This window comes from Saccostrea cucullata, unplaced genomic scaffold (assembly GCF_032062105.1).
Source record: "Saccostrea cucullata isolate Sc308-1 unplaced genomic scaffold, CSIRO_AGI_Scuc_v1 ctg457, whole genome shotgun sequence".
In the NCBI taxonomy this organism is placed as follows: Eukaryota; Metazoa; Mollusca; class Bivalvia; order Ostreida; family Ostreidae; genus Saccostrea; species Saccostrea cuccullata.
The window spans coordinates 192,531-207,427 of record NW_026933724.1 but is presented as its reverse complement, the minus strand read 5'-3'; the positions used below and the strand labels follow the sequence as shown (position 1 = coordinate 207,427).

General features: G+C 32.8%; 1 long non-coding RNA gene across 1 annotated transcript; it reads right to left on the bottom strand.

The window, feature by feature from the left end:
* Positions 1-265: 265 nt before the first annotated feature.
* LOC134239135 (uncharacterized) lies at positions 266-1,674 on the bottom strand. Its single transcript, XR_009986149.1, has 2 exons — positions 1,642-1,674; positions 266-1,609 (listed from the first exon to the last, which is right to left on the bottom strand). It is a non-coding gene; the product is annotated as an uncharacterized LOC134239135 (long non-coding RNA).
* Positions 1,675-14,897: the final 13,223 nt, after the last annotated feature.

Here is a 14,897-nt window from a genome sequence, read left to right as displayed (position 1 = left end):
ATCCACAAAAGGAAATATGACTTTGTAACCCAGTTTTATTAATTTGAAGAGGACGTGAGTTTGTTGATGAGAGACAGTCCTGAATTCCATGAACATCGAGCAACAACAAATCTTTTGTTTCCAAAATGTAATGAATAGCATTTGAATTCAACTATATTGAAGAAATTTAAGCTGTCCCTTGCAATACTTTTGAGATGTTTTACTCTTAGTTGGTCAGAAAAGTATAAAGAGAACCAAAAAACACAAAAACAAAAGACAGGTGATGTATCACAGAATATTTAATGCTGAACTTTGCTCATAAAAAAAGAAATATCACATTGCCTCATTGTGAAATGGACTGACAAGACAATTAGAAAACAATCGGCAAATACAGTAATACATTCAGTGTAAATTTATTAATTTCTAACTTGATTAGACATCAAGTTTAATCTTCTTTCCTGGGTGTTACCGGTATACAGTATAAATATCCTAGTCCATTTTTTTAACCTTAAATACAGTTGAATGTTTTACATGCTGTACTAGAGTTGACATGTATCTTAGTTATTTCAACTAGAACTGTCCAATAGGGACAAATACCCCCCGCTGGGTTTTTCAGAGAAGGTGCCAATTCAAAAATACTGTATGGATCTAGAGGTGTTCACAATTTACTTACAAATATTTGCAGTGAAATATTATTGCTCATCATGTTTCTTAATGAATGAAACAAAGGTGCAACCAAATGAAACATCAATACTAATACAATTTAATTCCATTGTAACATTTTTTTTTTTTTTTCATTTTATTTTTTTTTTATTTCTGCATTAAAAAAATATATTGCAATTATGTGTTATGTCACTCTGCAAACTGATTGTTGAAAAAAAACCATTATACAAAATCAAATTAATCTTGATATATCAATTTGAAATGCATTTTGAAAATAAAGAGCTGGTCATCCAGTAATGAAGTGCTTTGACAGACAATAAATTACAATTAAGAGAATAAGAGAAGAGAGATCTTTAATTCTTGTACCTTATTCCCTGGAGATTAGATAACACACACGCTTGATAAGAGATATGCCTTAACAACTTCCAACACCAAACTCATTAATTTATCTTTAACTGGATGCATGTCCAGTCATTATTCCCAAGAGACAAATGAAATTACATTATCTTCTGTGCAATGTAAAAACTGTTTTTAACACTTGATGATGTTTCTTTTTTTTAAGTTTTTATGAGTAGTTTTAAGCTGTAGTATTTTGGAACAGATATTCTAGATTCTATATCTCAAACCTTATACATGAGCCCAAAATGAACAAGTCAATTAAAATAAAAAATAAAACCTGTAAAATGCAAAAAAATTAACAAAAAGAGTTGAAAATTCCAGGTGCACACCTTCATATGGTGAATAATAAGTGTACAAATTTTCAGATTAATCCTTGCAATAGTTTCTGAGAAACGGTCCAGACAAAACCACAAAATAAAAATGAAAAAACACCTGTAAAATTCAAAATAATAATCCAATCAAGATGAAAATATCAGGTGCACAACTTCATATGGTGAATAATATGTGTACAAATATTCAGACAAATCCTTCCAATAGTTTCTGAGTAATGGTCCGGACAAAATCTCGTCTACAGACAGACAGACAGACAGACAGACAGACAGACGGACGGACAGACGGACATGGTGATTCCAATATACCCCCCATAAACTTCGTTTGCGGGGGGTATAATTATAAGATATGATAACTGTAAGTAAAATCATTTCTCTCCTTTTTCCAACCCAAGGAATTCACAATCATGTAATTAAAATGACATTGTACACTTGAGCTGGCAATTCATGATTCCATTAAAAATGAAAGAAATGTGAGTTATATATCATAAGCAATTCAAATTCAGAAAAAAGGTATTTTTTGTTATATTGCACGTCAAAAGGATTTTATTATTAACAAATAATTTTTCTTATTATATTATCTTTTTTGAAAAGATAATACAGGTAAAACTATAACTTTTTTCTAGCCTGAACACAATGGGTTCCTCAGAAATTAGTAAGACAACATTGGGAATAAGACAACACTGTAAACAAATGAATGTAACCAAAGGGACTGAAATGTTTCATTAGATATGTATAATAAAGAACATCTTCACAATATCAACTACACACCATGTTTAAAAGAACAATATTATAAAACCTTGAAATTAGGAAGATTTCTGTACTGTATATGCAATTTTTTAAAAAAATCGTTATTAAAACATGATCATCATGAAATCTTTGTAAGTTTAATTCTAAATTTCAGAAATATTAATACCCTGGTAACCTAGAGATGAATTTAGTTTCAGTTGATATGTCTGTCAGTGGATTTCAGGTCTGTATGTGTTGACTTCAAAGCCAACATTTACTGAACATATAAAAAACAAGAGATGCTTGTAAAACACTTATGCCCCCTCTCCCAAATAATTTGAATTTTTCTTAGTCCAAGGGATCCAAATTGGCTCAATCATATCCAAAACAGAAATTGACCTAGATATTTTAATGATAAATCTGTATTCCAAATTACATATATGTGCAACCTCAGCAAAGAAAATGAACAGAAACAGCAAATAATTGGAATTTTTCTAAGTCCAAGGGGCATAACTCTGTCCAAAATGACTCGATCGTACCCAAAACAGAACTCTGAGCAGACCTAGATATTATGATAAATCTGTATGCGAAATTTTATTTCAATATGTGCAACCTCTATGAAGAAAAAGAATGGAAACTGCAAGTAATTGGAATTTTTCTAAGTAAAATAATTTGTCCAAAATGGCTTGATCCTACCCAACACAGAACTTGACCTAGATATTCTTATAATTAATCTGTATACCAAATTTCATTTCATTGGGTGCATGCTCTGCAAAGAAAATGAATGGAAACTGATGGTGGATCGACAGACAGACTGACGGTCAGAGTAAAGCAATGTGCCTTCCCTTCTTCAAGGGCCATAAATATCATATAAATATTGCATGTTAGTTATTGGTAACAATGAAAATGTTCAATCCAAGAAAACTACCATCAACCATGGTACAGTCGAGGTTGAAAATGATTTTCAAGGGGTGAAAATTTTCATGTTACCCTCAAATGCATGCCATATTTATTATATAATACAGAATATTTTATACAAATACAAATATGGTGAAGCACATGCACATAGTTTCTCTGCAGCCTTGTGCATTAAAAAATGAAACAAAAATAAAACTAGTTCTCATAGTCATTATGCATTCTCTCAATAAATAAAGTTATGACCCCCACTATTACAGGAGATTGAAGCCTCATAAAAATAACTATATTTTACAGAATATTTACAGATACTCATAAATATCACAATGCCACTGCTTGATACAACTGGACAGATCTCTCCCTTTTTTATTCATTTAAATAATAAAGACCATTTCTACAATGACATCCATACAATTTCACATTATCAACATAATATGAATATTTTAATCACATTTTCACCATTTACTCATTTCATACAAATATTCATTAAAATATGTACATGTATACAGTATAGGAGGAGGTGTTTTAATACCCTGGTAAGCTATGTATAGCTATAGAACTAGTTTTGGCTGGCTACTTGTACAGTGCCATGCTTCTGTGTACAGTTACATGAAAATGCTACGCAGAGATAGCTGTGTATTGCTAGCTGTGGTCATAGTTACAGCTGAGTATGAATAGCAAGGTGTAAACAATAAGCTCCTAGCTAGCAGTGTGTGGCTGTAGTTCCTAAGTGGAATGCAGAGTGTGTAGACAGTGAGGTAGGGTTATTATATATCACTAAAAGAGAGCATCAGACCATAAAAGTCATAATTTGCACCAAGTCATAAAATAAAATGAAACAATTGATTTCACAAATCATGAAAAATAAAGGTGTAACTCTTGGATGGACTTTCTGAATCCCTTTTAAAGGATTTTCATCAGATTTCATCGTCAATGACTTTTTTCGGGGGGACGGGCTTCACAGGGAAGAGATTGCTGGGAATGTCCTCCGGAAGATTCCGTCCATAGACGCTGGTCCTGTACAACAGCTGATGTACGAATATCATGGCCCCGGGGTCGACATGGTGGAAACTGATCAGGAACTGGCTACAGCAGTTACTGCCCTGTAAAACAGACACATAGGATCAGAGAAGAAACTGACTACAGCATTTACTGCCCTGTAAAACAGACACATAGGATCAGAGAAGAAACTGACTACAGCAGTTACTGCCCTGTAAAACAGACACATAGGATCAGAGAAGTTTGTAGGAACTGGAGAAAAGTATTCCTCATGTCATTCTTATTTCATTGTCAGTTTATCATATACATGTAAATAAAACGAGTCAAATCATAAAATATATTAAATTGAACATGTTCATCATAGGGGATAAAATACAAATGAAGTTCAAAGCCTCTTGTTACTATATACAACATACATGTATATGCTCTCTAGCTACTGAAATTTTTATTGTATTGATGGTTAAGATATGTACTGGTCAGACCAGAAGAAAAAAGAAAACTGGAAATCATTTTTGGTTGAAAAATGTGGCATGTATTCTCACATTTGATGCTAATTTTTAGCTGAATTGAGAGGAAGAATCTGAAGCTATCAGGTTGACATCTGTACAAAACGTGTTATGTATAGAGATTTTTTTATTTATGGAGGAAAACTTGCAAAAAGTAGTCTGAAAATCACAAAAAAATATCGTTTTCTCATTATCTAGTCACAGAGAGAGATATGAAAAACAAAACATTCCAAGCTAAATATCACAAGAAGACATACATCTTTAACAGGATCTCTTGAATAAGCCACCAGGTACTTAGGGAATGTTCCCCACACGTGCTGCCAGATCTTATCTGTGTGGAATGTCTGTCTCTCAAACTTGTCCATCGAACTCAACACGGGTACCCCACTGGCCTACAATAAAATAAACGTAATATAATCATAGCATGTCCATCGAACTCAACACGGGTACCCCACTGCCCTACAATAAAATAAACGTAATATAATCATAGCATGTCCATCAATCTCAGAACTGGTACCCCACTAGCCTACAACATAAATGGAAATGTACCTAAGATATGTTTTAAAATGACTTATCCTTATTTAATACTGCACTTTTTAAGCCCCATGTATACTTTAGGGCAAATTTATATATGTAAGCCCAGTGGCTTTACGGAATAAGTTGAAAAAAAATTATCTAGACATAATGGATGACAAACAATGAATCCCACACAAATGGAGGACAAATCAGATACAAAGGTCCCCAGTATACTGTTTTTGTATCTACCTCTAAACATTGTCCAATGAATCTATCCTCTATCTCTCCATCCTTTTTACATCTGTCTTCCTCCATTTTAAATCCCCTCCCTACAAGCTGTCTGAGTCCCTGTCGGCTGATGACGTACCCCGCTCCACCAGAAGCGTAACCTTGATACATGAACTTCTGGAAATGGTAGCCTACGTAACCAGGGTCATTGGGGTCATGGTGAGACAAGACATATCGGAGATTCTCAATCACTAGGTACGTGTCATCATCAGCCTTGAGAAACCAGTCATAGTCATTGAGGTATTTATCATAGGAAACTTGGAAGGCATGTCTAACTTTAGCCATCAGATGGCCTGAACCTTCTCTGATGTGACACGAGTTTAGGAACAACTGATCTGTATCTTTCACCGGACATAGGACAAACAGGACTTTGTTACAGCGCCTCCCCCAGGTGGCGTTCACCACTGGGACAGCCTTGCTCAGTTTACTCGAGGTGGTAATCACAAAACACAGGATTCTCACTTTCTTGTATAACTCATCTGCTTTTGTTGTATCCACATACACTACAAAGAAATGGGAAATATTATACAAAAATAGCCTCTTTTAGCTGCAGATCTGTAGCTCTCTGAAAAAAATATATTGATAGACCGGAGAGCTACAGTGCCACCCATTGAAAAAACTGTATATTTATTGCGCACAAAAAAGTGCGCTCGGTTCTCGATTTATTTCTCCATGTTTTTAAAACTGTAATCTCAAAATATTACTAACCGTGTGTTCCTAACATATTCTTTCGCTGTTTCCACAACCAAACATTCCTCATAATTGTTGTTAATAGTCCTCCTGACCCTGATATTGTAATCATCAAACATTTCGCTTATTTATACTGCCATTTTGGTTTCAAAGATAATTCTGTCCAATACTGTAAACCAACTTTTATTCGCGTGCGAGAAATTTTCGCGAAGTTCGCGAGAGCCTCGTCGTCGCTAATATTTCTCGCCGCGAACCGGTCCTTATAGTATATTTGTCTATTCAAAAACAGATGCAAAAAGGCTTGATCGCGAAAATTAACCGTCGCGAACTAGTTTATCCCTGGTAAATCGCGAAATAAAGTCGTCGCGAATAAAAGTTGGTTTACAGTATGCTTCGTTCGGATGTCAACTACGAGAGTACTTGATAGAAGATAAAGGAATTTTTTGAAATCTTTCCTTATTTGCAATTGAGGTAAGAATTTGGAAGAATTAATTAAGAACCGAGCGCACTTTTTTGTGCGCAATAAATATACAGTTTTTTCAATGGGTGGCACTGTAGCTCTCCGGTCTATCAATATATGTTTTTCGGAGAGCTACAGATCTGCAGCTAAGCCTCTTTATGAGGTCAATCCATAGATATATACATTTCACAGAAAAGAATAATCAACTTAGCAAAAAGTGAAAAGCTGATATGCTTCTCTGTGAAGTTGATACATTTATATTTATACAATGATCAAATCAAAGGGCTATTGAAATGATATATTTTATGGAGAGAAAGCAATACAAGAGGTCCATCTTACACAATGCTTACCAGAATAAATATGACATCTGCCATAAGATGATTCCTTATCAACAATCTTTTTTTTTTTTTTTTTTTTTTGGGGGGGTTGGGGGTTGAGGGGACGTGCAAAACTTTGAATCATCACAATCTGAGGAAGCTTCCATATATTAAATGCCTTTGTTCTTTTTGAGAAGATTTATTCGTGTGCAAAACCTTGTCACCTATCACCCACCCACCCTAGGGGACATGATTTGAACAAACTTGAATCTACACTATGAAAAGAAGCTTTCACATTAGTTTCAACTCTTCTGACTCAGGTTCTTGAAAAAAATCGCTAACTTCTCCTACATAAAAATTTGATGACCTATTGTGGCCCTCATAACCTTATGGGGACAGTATTTGAACAAATTTGAATCTACACTATGTTATGAAGTTTACATTCAGCTCTTCTGATTCAAAATTTCTTCAGATGATTCTTAAAAGATGCCATTAAACATTCACTTATTCTTAATTATCGCCCTTGAAATAGTGTGATATCTTTGTTTGAATACATTTAAATTCCCTTCACCCAAAAATACTGTGAGGTACATTTGGTTTAAATTGGCCCAGTGGTTCTTGACAAGTCAGAATATGAAAAGTTTGTACATGAATGGACATATATTATGGATGGTTGTACAAATGGCCATGGGTCAAATTTTGATTAAAAAAAAAAAAAAAGATGCTCACTTGAGCAGTCAGATCAGATGTGTTTAAAATGATTTAAAACTTCTAAAACCAAACTTAATCTTATCACATTTTTGTTCAAGTGAGGATGATGAATCTAAGGTTACTGTTACGTCAAATGTAACCTCAGATAATGATTCCAGAAGTGACCATTATAAAGACAATTAAAATATCATCAACTAAAGTTACTGTAAAAATGGGGAAATTAAATAAAAATTGAGTGGGTGTGGTTGCTTGCTTTCAAACTGTTCAGTGGCTGTGTATAATTCAATTTTTTAAGTAAAATATTTACATGTCGATTCATCACTATACTCCTCCACAAGTCTCTGATAGTCGAAGGAATGGAATAAAGACCTGGCATATATCACAAAATCTGAAAGTAACATATTTTGAGTTAGAATAATACTTAATCCCAACCCTCTCAAACTTTACAAGAATCATACATTCCCCTTAGAGTGTGAAAATGAATAACCAATGGCTGAAACATGTACATGTAGTAAAAAGTAAAAACTACAATTTTAGAGAGCAGAAAAAGATATGCAATAAACATGTCTTGATGAAATTGAAGCTGAATCCTGTATTATAATCTATGTATACATGTTTAAGTAATAAATATATCAAGAAATACCTTATGAAAAAAAAAAGACAAGTCAGCAAATATTAAAATTTACGTACCCTGGTAACAGATTAAATATATTAAAATCCAGTCAAACCGTTCCCCATGAAAACCGCCCCGGTCAAAGCGTTCCCTGAATTTGGTCAAAGCGTTCCATGATTTTGGTCAAAATGTCCCCAGATTTTGGTCAAAGCGCCCCCTGACATATTTTATAGAAATATGATACTACAAAACCGCCCCCTGATTTTGGTCAAAGCGTCCCCTGATTTTGGTCAAACCGTCCCCTGATTTTGGTCAAAGCGCCCCCTGACATATTTTGATAGGAAAACGTAGTTTCTAAACCGCCCCCTGATTTTGGTCAATGCGTCCCCTGATTTTGGTCAAAGCGCCCCCTGATTTTGGTCAAACCGTCCCCTGATTTTGGTCAAAGCGCCCCCTGACATATTTTGATAGGAAAACGTATTTTCTAAACCGCCCCCTGATTTTGGTCAATGCGCCCCCTGATTTTGGTCAAAGCCCCCTGACATATTTTGATAGGAAAACGTAGTTTCTAAAGCGCCCCCTGATTTTGGTCAATGCGCCCCCTGATTTTGGTCAAAGCGCCCCCTGACATATTTTGATAGGAAAACGTAGTTTATAAAGCGCCCCCTGATTTTGGTCAGAGCGCCCCCTGATACATTTTTTTTTTTTAGAAAAACAAAGTTTTCAAATTGCCCCCAAATTTTGGTCAAAGCACCCCCTGATTTTGGTCAAAGCGCCCACTGATATTTTTTTTTTTTTTTTTAGAAAAACAAAGTTTCCAACTTGTCCGTTAATTTATAGTTTTAAAAATTATGGGATGATTTTATGGGAAACATTGAGAATGTTCGCCAGTATCATTTAATATAACCCCCCCCCCCAAAAAAAATGATACTGATACCGTTTCCCAGCTCTTGCCACGTGAAGGCCTTCTCAAAAAGAGCCATAATTTTGAAGAAAAAATTTAAACTCAAATAAATATAACTGTTGAACTCCCAAATCCATGTACAAAAACGGTTCTAACTAAAAGATTTTTGTTTAAATTCTTATATTTTGTTTGATTCTTATATTTTGTTTGATTCTTATTCTAATAGGGATAAATATATTTATTATATTTTTTTTAAAACTGAGAATGTTTGCCGGTATCATAAAATAGCGGATTTAAGGGGGCATGAGGGGCGCAAACTCTTAAAATTTCAAGAGTGAAGTAATGGGGGGGGGGGGGGGGGGGGGGGGGGGGGTTAAGTCCCGATCTCTTTTTCTGCAATAACAGATTTTAAAAAATATTCTGATGCGTATTTACTGCCTTCTGGGGGCAGGTACACGACACCAATTATTGCATATCTTGAATTTTGAGATTAGTGAGGAAGAAATTTTATGTGCAGTTAAAAAATAAAAAAAAAATAATAAGGCCGCAGGCTACGACCAGTTGTTAAACGAACATATTTCATCAAAAATAGCATGAATAATTACATTGTACTTTTTTGCCTGTATATAAAAAATTGTACAACTTAATTTTTGATAGTGGAATAATATCAGACGAATGACTCACGGGTATTGTCAAACCGATTTTTAACAATAAAGGTGACCCAACAAATCCAGAAAATTATCGTCCAATAACACTTTTAAGTAGCATCGGTAAGCTTTTTACCTCCATTTTATATATAAACGCTTGGAAGTTATGTAGAAAGCTTAAATCATATATAAGCGAAAGTCAAACTGGCTTTCGGAAAGGTTATTCTACCTTGGACAAATTACTTAGTTTATATTTTCTTACAAACATACTTAGAAGTATTTTCTTTATAATAGTAGTGTGTATATATAAGTTGATATTTTCGGGTCGATTTTTTTCAATAATTTACGTCGAACCTCACTAACGTACGGGCACCTGTCTTCAGTGAAGTTCACGTGCCAGTTGCCACAGGTGGGGACACGTGTCGCGAGGTCAGGTGTATTTTTTGTATATTCTGTGTGATTTACCTAGGAGGAAATAATGCCTATGACCAAGTGTATATATATACATGCAGTATATGTGGTATACACAGTACTCTTTACTAATGGCCCCAAGGGTTTCTGAACGTTCGAATTAAGAAAAAAAATCACACTCATATTTTCAAAAACTTTACATAAAATCGGATATAACATACATATAATTGTTTTTTAAAAAGTTTTCTATGAAATGTTTCCTGAAAGCATATTAAGAAATCGAGCATATTTGTTGTTGATTTATAGGAAACAAAATTAAAAAAAACCCTCATATACCGGTATTTATTTATGAATGTAGTATATATAAATTTAGGATAAATAAAGGCGAATGTGTGCTTGTCCATAAGAATGATAGACTATTTCTAAAGAAGATTTTATAAAATAAAAAATTAATTAATTTTAAATTCTCCAAAAAGTTGTTAGGTTTAGAAAATGTAATGTAACACAATATAAAATGGAACAGAAATAGGTTTTACCAAAAACTTTATTGTAGTGCGAAGTGTTTAATTATGCTCTTAAATAACATATATTTAGATGGGCTATTTGTTTCCGCAAGGAGATTTTGTATACATGCAGGTTTCAGAAAAGGGTACTCTACTTTAGATCATATACATTTTGATTTCTCTCCATAAAATGTTTTGACCTCTTTTTTGAATTTTGCTTTACTTGTTGATGCTTTAATATGGTCAGGTAGAGATTCCAATCTTTGATTCCATTATTAAAAAAATGTTTGACTCTCCATTTTTTGAACCCTTGGCACAAAAGAATTAAACTTGACCTTGTACACTTTTTTTGAATCATTTCGATTAAAATTGCAGTGCATATAAGTAGGACCTTTATTATGAAAAATATTGTAAACCTGACACTCTACTTTTAATGTTCAAAAACCCCAATTTTTCAAATTCAGTAACACTTAATTACTCTTGATCTAGGTGAAACATCAAGAATAAATCTAATAATCTTGTTCTGTATAACCTGTAGTCAATTTTTTAAATTTTCAGATAGTCCTTCATACCAACTAGTAATTAGCATTATCAATGTGACATTAAATTAAAGCGGTACACAATGATTTTCTTGGTTGCATTGACAAATATGATTTTTGTCTATATAAAAATTTAAGTCGCTGGTTTGTCTAGGGTGTCCAAATAAATAATTTTCCAAATAAATAATTTTTGGATTGCGTTAACGTTATTTAAATCCAATAAACAAGCATGTAACAGTCTGTCATAAATGCACTGAAACTTTTGTTTCATATATACTGGAGGGCTGATATTTAAAAACTTTCATAAGGAGTCTCCATTCTTTATGTACTACGAAGGTCAAGGTCATATCAAGAGGTCAAATATCAATATTGTCATTCTGTTGATATTTGGTAAAAAAAAAAAAAAAAAAAAAGAAAAGTTTTATACCTTCTCTACTTAAAAAAAATTAAACTGTCGGATATGTACATGTCAATTTTCAATTCTGACGCTATGTATGTTCTATTTTTACATAATATTTTACTCTAATTTTCCAGTAGCAATATGACTTACTGCTTTAAAGTAATAAAAAGTTTATCTTTATTAAAAGTATTACACAAATTTGCAATAAATCAATTGATAATTCTAAAGTAAAGCTTATTGAAGTTGAATGTCTGATTTTACGATCTTCTTACCGGAGTCTGATAGGCCATATTTCAGACTATGTGATCCAAAAATGTTTGGTTGAATTTCTTTTATATCATATATAGAGATTTCGTATCTTAGAACAAAATATCAAAGTTTCAGAAAAAATTGAATTTTGACCTATCTATTGCGTCCATTTTTTACCGTACGGTTACCTGAGGCGGGGGAGTGGTCTAGGTAACAGTGGTGTTATTTACCTGGAGACCCCAAATACCCAAGATGTCAAAAGTCTGTGTATACGTTTATATTACACAGAAAGTCTGTGTTTGGTAATCGGGGTCAACCTTGCGTATTTCGTTTCTAATTTTGAGTGAAACTACTTCAAATAATGAATGTATTTCCATATGAAATTTATTAAATATCATCATATTATTTTAATCATATATTCCAAACCCCCCGATTGGTCACATGATTAAGTATATAACAGCATACTATTTATAGAATCTGGAATGCATATCGACTTGATATTTCTTAAAATGGAGGTAATTAGGGCCCCGCAAGGATTTGCGGGTGCCCTATAGTAATCACTCTGTCTTCCGTATAACTAACAAATTTTCTGTTTTTTTCAATAACTTTTTTTATGGTTGCCCAATCAAGTTTAAATTTGGTATGTAGTTTTAAGAAATACATATTTTGATGCTAAGTTTGATTCTCTATGTCTTCTAGTTTGGAAAAATTGCATAAATGGTTGCCCAATTAAGACAAATTTGGTACGGTATGAAACATATTTTGATGCTAAGTTTCTTTATATAAGAAAAAGAGAGATAACTTTTAAGATATAAGCTTACATTAGATAATTACCACCTCTGTCTGCAAATAAAATTTGTTTTGAAGTTAAATCAATTTGGAATGCTATGAACACTCTGAAATGTGGATTTAAATATAAATTTTTATTATTTATTTTTGTTGATATTATGATTTCATTGAATCCTATTAAAGAAGATTTTTTGATTTACCAGGGTACTTTTATTTTCACTTTTTTCCTTTCTTTTTTTTTTAAAATATATTAATTCAAGAATGTTTTTAATTTTTAATGTAGTTGTATAAAAACCCCATTCTATCATTAATACTGAAAAAGTTCTTATTGTAACTTTAGAAGAAAACGATGAGAGATGGACAATTAATCCCTTGGGATTAATTATCTAGTCTGCTGCAGAAAATTTAGTACTTCTTTTATATGTCACTTTAAGATTAATGAAAACCTTTGTCTGCAACTGCTGTTTGTTTGAAGTTAAGGTCAAGCCTTCATGATATTTGCATTCATTGAAGGCTTTTTATATAACACAAGATTCATAATTGTTTAAATATAATCATGTTAAGTTGTTCTTTACTGCCTAATGTAAATACAAGAATATTATTTTCAGGTTTTTGAATATTCAGGAATAATGTTGAAATTTTAAGAATACAGTTTGCTTTTTCTTTGTACATTTATTAATCATTCTGTAAGCTGCACCCTTTTAATTCTACACCATGGCGGGGCCCTTGCTAATTTTCTATAAAACAACAAATTAATAGTAGTGATTACACAATTATAAAAATTGATACAAAACATTATCAAAAAGATGTACATTTGTAGTATATTTAATTAGTAAATCCTCTAAGTTACTCAAAAAATGTAAAGGAAACACATTTGTATGAAACATCTAAATTTATTTTGATTTCTAGTCTCGAAGTGTTTAAGAGAGAAAACTTTTTTAGTTTGTTCCCATTTTTTCAAATTGTTTTTGTCAACCTCTGTAAAAAATAATATAACAAATGTTGCCCTTAAATTCAGTCAATCCATAGATATGTCGACTTCACAGTAAAGCATATTGACCGAGCACGAAGTGCGAGGATCGACCATATTAATATAATATTTTGAAGGATTAAATATTATGAAGAATTGTCTCTTTTTATTATTTTTTATTATTATTCTATGGGAAAAAGCGAATAAACACAACAAAGCAACTAAACCTTAACATTTTTGTTAAAACGTCAATAAAATATATCACTATGGTTTTAGAAAGTGTGAAAAAAATCAAGTTATCTGTTGTGTGAATATATGTTACCGCGATCGGAAGATTTTTTTATTTTATTTTCTGGTCAACACTGTTACAAGTCCATAATATTCAATATTTCAGAGTGTTCCCGTGTTAACAAAATTTTACTGTTAGGATCGATCATTATTCGTTATCTTTACCTTTACGAATACATATAGACGATAGAGGAAATTCGAGCAATAATTCTCACATTTCTTTACAACCACGTCTCTCGTCTCTGTATCATGTCGTAAATTTTGAATTTACTAGGGGGAGGTAAATGCAAAATTAACAACATGATAACAATTTTGCATTTATCCCCCCTCCCCCCCAATAAATTCAACATTTACAATGTAACATCGTATAGATTGATTCCATAATACCAAGATAAAACATTTTTTTATAAACCATATCGGAATTAGTGTTGAATATCTTCTTATCATAATTTTAATTGGTTGACTTCCAATACTGCGGCGAATAGAAAGGTTCTGTAGACGACCTAAATTCCTCAAATATATTGCTTACAAGTAACAGCCGCGAGGAACCCAAAAACGAATGTTTCATAAAATCAGTGTTTTGTTTATCTTTTCAATTATTTATATTTTTTGAAATAAAATTACCAACATTATAACTTACGAGTTTTTTTAACTGGACACAGTACTTTTGTAACTTTTGTAACCCGCGTGTATCAGCAAGATAACTCAATTCTTATTAAATTTTGATTACAACTAGAGGTACTGTGAGCGATGAGCTCACTAAATGATACCCCCCGCCTCCCATATGGTTATAACTGGTGAAAAAAGTCCATGTTACTCCTGTGGTTTTCCGGGAAACCCAAAATATGATTCGGATCAAAAAGTAAAATAGGAGGTGCACAATGGCAATATGTAATAAAGATTCTGTGAAAGTTGCATCAAATTTCATTCAGTGGTATGAGAGGAGTTGCGGATAAGAGATGGGTACCCCAAATCGTAACAGACGGACGGACGGACAGACGGAATATTGCTTACAAGTAACAGCCGACGAGGAACCCAAAAACGAATGTTTCATAAAATCAGTGTTTTGTTTATCTTCTCAAT